Raw genomic sequence first — 6,489 nt, forward strand, 5'->3', positions numbered from 1 at the left:
GTCAAGCATGTGCTATGCTCCAGGGATATAGTAGTAAACAAGGATGTGTCCTCACAGTCTAAAAGCAACCCCCCAGGCACTTTCTTCTTGAAGGGCTTTTGAGTTATTTACTCTTTGTGTGAGCCCCAGGGATTCAATCTTCTCTCTTCTCAGAGCTGTCACCTCCTGCCTTGACCACATGGGATCTTCTCTAGCCAATTTCGTCTTTTTAAAAAAATTTTTTGTTGTATTGGCTGCACCATGTCACCTGTGGGATCTTAGTTCCCCAACCAGGGATTGAACCTGGACCCTCGGCAGTGAGAGCACTGAGTCCTAACCACTGGACCGCCAGGGAATTCCCCTAATTTTGTCTTAAAGCATGTTTATCTTCCCAGCTCTCCTTGTCTTTGTCACTGTGTCAGTTGGAGATCAGTCAGGGAAACAGAAACTATTTTAGATATTTCAGGCAGGAAGGAATTTATTTCAGGGAAATAATCTTTTAATCAAACCATTAAAAGAGCTGGAGGACTGAAGGTCAGAGTAAGTCATCCTTTGCTCTCAGACTTGTCACTAGCTTTCAAAGGGTCAGAAGTTCTAGGAACTGCAATGATTACTCCTGCATGCAGCACCAAGGCGGGCAATCTGTGGGGAACTACTTGGAGGCTACTATAAAACCTCTTGTCTCCCTGCTGCTGGCCAAGAAGCAATAATATACAGCTTCCGCTTCTTGTTTGCTTTCCAAATCTCATCTGAATGCCTTTCACTGACTGGCAGTAACCTGAACTCCACTGGTGAATTTCCAACAGACAATCTGACACAGCCATTCATCAAAGGAAGAACCTAACTATTTTCTTTTAAGGGGTTGTCTGCTAATCACATCATACCTGCTCTTTGAAGACAGTGGGGACTTGACTGGAGCAGGCTCCTAGAGAGACTATTTCGTCTGACAAAAGGTAGATCTTGTATAAAAGGAAGGGGCGGGTGGGTGGGACAGCAGCTTCACTCAGGAATGATTCACATATTGTACTCCATCATCATGATGGAGTCAGTTTTAGAGGTCACCAGACTACCTGCCTACTCACCATGCATGCTACAATGAAGACTGCCTGATGATATGATATTCACCTCCTGCTCACATAGAGTCCGAAGTTAAGGGATAGGCCTATTGGAAAAACACAGATGCAGAGGAAATTCAAGCTAACTCCCTATGTAGGAATATGAATGGGCAACCAAGCATCCAAAGAGGAAGAAAAGAAAACAAACAAAACAGGTTCTCTTATAAAGAAATGAGACTTGTCATCATTAGCAATGAATGCCTTCAAAGTTGTGAGTAAATAATTATTTGAACCTAGAATTGTTAAAAAGAAATAGAGCCAGACACAAGTTAAAGGCTGTAAAGACAGATTTTATTTAGTACCATTGCAGCAAGGGAGAGAGGCTTCAGTAAAACTGAGCTCAACTCCAAATACAGCAAAGACAGCTGGCAAAGAGCAGAGTGAGGGAGTCAGTGGATGGAAACTACTAAGAGGAGAGACCTGAAGGGTAGGGGGATCCTTGTTAAACTTGCCTAACAGGATTCTTGTTAAGGGCAGGACAAGGACTTAGACATCAAGGGTGGGGAATGAATAACTTCATCAGATATCAATGGTGATCAGATATTAAGAATGAGGGAATTCTTGCTAAACTAATTTAGCAGGATTCTTGCTAAAACTGGGCTAGACAAGTTGAGTACAGAGCCCAAGGGTGAGGAGTAGTCAAAAGGAGGGCTCAGAGTAGCCTGTCTAAAGTTTGGTCAAGAAGAGAGTCTTTGTCAGAATTCTATACATAGCCAAACTGCCAACTGAATGTGAGGGCAAAATAGGAAACATGTAGAATTCAAAATGCTTGACACCATATATTCTATGTGGAAAAATTACTCATAGATATACTTCAGCAAAATGAAAATGGAATCTAACAAAGAGGACCATATGGGATATAAATAATAGAGGTATAAGACTAAGCAAAGTGAAAAAACCTTGGAAAAAAATTAAAGACCCATAAGATCCTGATACATGGAAGAAGGCTCCCTTTTGAGTTACAAAGTTTTAATGACATAGGAGTATATTTCCATCTCTAAGGATCTAATCACGTTACTTGGTTCTACAGTTAATATTTATAGAATTATAATATGCTGTCATTTGGTGAAATATCTGTTTACTTTATTGAAAAGTCAATGGGTGTCTAGATCTTGGTTATCAATAATCATTTTTTTAGTAGCAAGCAACTTTATTAATTTTTTTTAATCTATAGAAAGCATTTTGGGGCTTCCCTGGTGGCACAGTGGTTAAGAATCCACCTGCCAATGCAGAGGATATGTGTTCGAGCCCTGGTCCGGGAAGATCCCACATGCTGCGGAGCAACTAAGCCTGTGAACCACAACTACTGAACCTGTGCTCTAGAGCCCACGAGCCACAACTACTGAGCCTGCACGCCACAAGTACTGAAGCCCATGTGCCTAGAGTCCATGCTCCGCAACAAGAAAAGCCACTGCAATGAGAAGCCCATGCATAGCAATGAAGACCCAATGCAGCCAAAAATAAAATAAATAATAAATTTATATTTTAAAAATTGGGTACTTTAACAACAACAACAACAAAGCATTTTCATTTCTTGTCTGCGAAAAAGAAAACTGAAACCTATGAGTGTTCGGATACTCCTCTAAGTTCTCATTGCTCCCTGCCTACTCAGGGAATGTATACATATCTTATTAACTTTCAGTACTCTTTGAAGTTACATTGAAATTTGGACTTTGCAAGCTCTCACTTCCTATTATAATATTAATAAGCGTCAGAAGCTACTTATTAAAATAACAACCTGGAATTGACTTAAATTGAAAGAACTTTGTCTCATTCTAAATGGTTCCCTTAAAACCAAATCCAGAGGAAGTAAGAACTCTACTGCTACTTCTCTACATGGATACCTTTAATTATTTGATTAAAAAATGCTTGGGCAGGGGGTGAATTCTGAAGAGGTCAATGGAAGAGACAGACCAGAGGTTGAGCTTTGTGTGATGGACTGTATTTGCCAGGAATAAGGATGGTGACCCCATTCAAGATGGTATAAATTATTTGGGAAAAGGAGCAGAGTAGGGATTTTCAGGGAATATCTCTTATAGATCAGCCCTGTTAATTTGACACTAAAGAGAGATAGGTTTGGAAAGATAGTTTGTTTTTTTTTTTGAAGACAAAAGCATCAATCATATCCTGAAGACTAGGGAGAAGTGTTGAAATTTTGTTTTTCAATTTGCTTTGCTTTAAGAAAAATCCGGTTGTTGTTCTTATAAAAAATAACATTTTCATTATAAAGAATTTAAGCAATGCAACACACACACACACACACACACACACACACACACACACACGGAAAACATTTTAAACCCCTTAAAATCCACCATCTAAAATAATAATTATTAACATTTGGTTAACATCATTCTAAATCTTTCCATGCTTTTACACAGATAGAATGATAGATAAATAGGTGTGTTAATGGATATACCTAATTTTTAAAAATAGTATCATAATATATGTGTTATTTAAAAGTTAAAAAGTATTGCATTCAAGCTTAGTTAAATTTAACAGAATTTTAAAAAACTAAAAGGAAAGCTGGACATCAAATAAGGGTTTATTCAATACAAGAGTTATCATTTTTTAATATAAATTTAAGGTTAGAAAAAATGGTTTTGATATTATGTTATTCTTATTGTTGTTTTCAAAAAACATATTTTAAGTTAAAATCAATTGACCTTGATGTGGAAGATCAGGACATTGGCACACTCATCCTATCTTTCATAATCCCTTCCCATGGGGCCAATATTTCTTAGTCATAGTATTTTACATTGTTAATCTGTATAACATGTATATGCTCCAAAACAATAACTCATTCAAGTGTTCATTACTAATTCTGTATTTAAATGGATTCAATGATCATCACACATCCTTTTACCAAGACTTCTCAATTCTTAAAATCTTAATTTTGCCCTATTTCTTAATTGGCTGAATTTCACTTTCAAGTATTTCTCTTTTCTATGACTTCTTTTATATTTGTGGGAACTGTCCAGTACCTTTATTTTTGAATGACATCTTGGCTGGGTATACTATTCTTGGATCACACTTTTGTCGTTTCAGAACTCTGTAGACAATGCTCCAATTCTTCTGTCTCTGAATGTTGCTGCTGAGATATCTGAGGAAAGCCTGACTTTTTTTCTTGTAGGTGATTTGCTATTTTTCTGCCTGGATGTCTGAATTTCAATTAATTAACTAAAATATGTCTCAGGGTTAAATATTTTGTATCAAATATTTGACCTTTCAGGCTACAGATTAACTCATCATTTTAGAGGAACTTCTGTACATATATATATATATATTTTTTAAATAAATGTATTTATTTATTTATTTTTGGCTGTTTTGGGTCTTTGTTGCTGCACACGGGCTTTCTCTAGTTGTGGCCAGTGGGAGCCACTCTTCTTTGTGGTGCACAGGTTTCTCATTGCAGTGGCTTCTCTTGTTGCGGAGCACAGGCTCTAGGCACCTGGGCTTCAATAGTTGTGGCACGTGGGCTCAGTAGTTGTGGCTCGCAGGCTTAGTTGCTCTGCGGCATGTGGGATCTTCCTGGACCAGGGCTTGAACCCATGTCCCTGCATTGGCAGGTGGATTCTTAACCACTGTGCCACCAGGGAAGCCCTGTACTAACATTTTTGAATACTTTTTCTGTTCAATTTAAGAGTTCTCAACTCCAGGGACACCAACAAACTCTGTCTTCCATATCTAGTAGCTTCTCTCTGATTGTTTTAATCTCTTAGTGTTTTTCACTTCCCTTTATTGTGATTACTTCAAGCCTTTTTCCACATCAATAATTCAACCTCCAGCCATGTCTGTTCTGTTCCTTGCTGTTTAGATGTATTTATTAGTTATTTAATGACACTGTTTTGGTCTTCACTTTATCAGATGTGCAATTTCCCTATTCATCGCTTTCAGCTGTTTTATTATCTCATTTTTGAATTTCATCTACTGAGATCATTTTCTTTTTAGGTTATTCTAGTGCTCAAAGCACTTGGGGTGAATTTTTTCTGTTTCTCTACTTGCCTTCTGAATTCCTTCCCACTTGATCTGAAACTGGTTTGGTTTTCCTAATGAACAGCAACTTGAGGCTGTTATTTTATGCTGTATGCACTTTTTCTATGACTTATAAGCTTGTCTGAAGGAGGGGAGGGAGAAGAACTCAGGGAAGGTGAGGTGCAGTCTTTGTTAGAATACAAACTTCTGCAATCACTTCTGAGGTTTTAAGTGTCTATTCCAGAATTCACTCTCCTATGGGAAAGAGCCTCCTCCGATTCAGTATGCTTTCCTAGAGTCTTCACGGCTACCTAAAGACTTAGTCTATTCTTCACTTCTCACTCCACCTTCATCTCCCCAGTAGCTATTTTCACTTTTCCAGAGAGAAGAGATAAAAGATAAGGAAACCACTTAATTTTCTTCTCTCTTGGAATACATGCTCATATGTATGTGTTATTTTCCAGGATTTTGTGGACCTAACAGTATGAGTTTTGATGAAATGGAGGCAGGATTGGAAGCTGTGACATGCTTGTTCCAGACCAGATCTTCTAGTTCTTTCCTTGACTGCCACTTATTGACATTTAAGACACTGAGCTGTAACCCTTTGCTTGCTGTGGATGAAATTTTAACTTTTAAAACTTTCTTGGTTATTGGTGGAAACAGTCTATGAGAGCTTTATTCCATTATCTTAACTGAGAAATACAGTAATTTAAAATGTATATATATCCTTTTTTTCTGATTATAAAATTTATGTATCTGTATATATATTATTCATCATGTTGTCTACCTTAAACTAATACAATGTTTTAATTATATTTCAATAAAACTGGAGGAAAAACCTGGGAAAAATAAAAGTTATGTATCCTTCCTATAAAAATTCAAACCATACTAAAGCATATAAAGTAAAAAATGAAAGTTCCTTATAATTTTCAGCTAAAAATTGTTGCTCATCATGTCACCTACAAGAATGAAGTTACTAGCCACTGCAGTCTTTGATCTTCAACACCCCCTGAAAGGAGTTCAGAGTGGAGATCAGGAATGAGGCACTCTGAGCTTGAAAAACCTGGCAGAACAAGGCCTCCAGATAGTTAGATATTTTCAGGAGGAGATTTTGGGAACCCAATTTCTTGCATCTTCTCATACCCAGGAAAGCACTGAAATCATTAACAGAAACATCTGCTCCTCCTGACTAGCAGCTACCTTCTTGTCACTAGCAGCAACCCTCTGCCAAAATGTGTGTTTGACTGCAGGCATCCCCCTTCACCTAAATTACATATATACTGACCTCCCCCTTACCTCTTTGGAGCAGTTCCTTAGAGCTATCTGAGAGGCTGCATCCGGGGCTATAGGGCTCACTTTGCCCCAAATAAATCTTAACTCACAACTCTCATGTTGTGCATTTTTTTCAGTCGCATAATAC

The sequence above is a fragment of the Kogia breviceps genome, chromosome 1 (genome assembly GCF_026419965.1).
Source record: "Kogia breviceps isolate mKogBre1 chromosome 1, mKogBre1 haplotype 1, whole genome shotgun sequence".
NCBI classification, from domain to species: Eukaryota; Metazoa; Chordata; class Mammalia; order Artiodactyla; family Physeteridae; genus Kogia; species Kogia breviceps.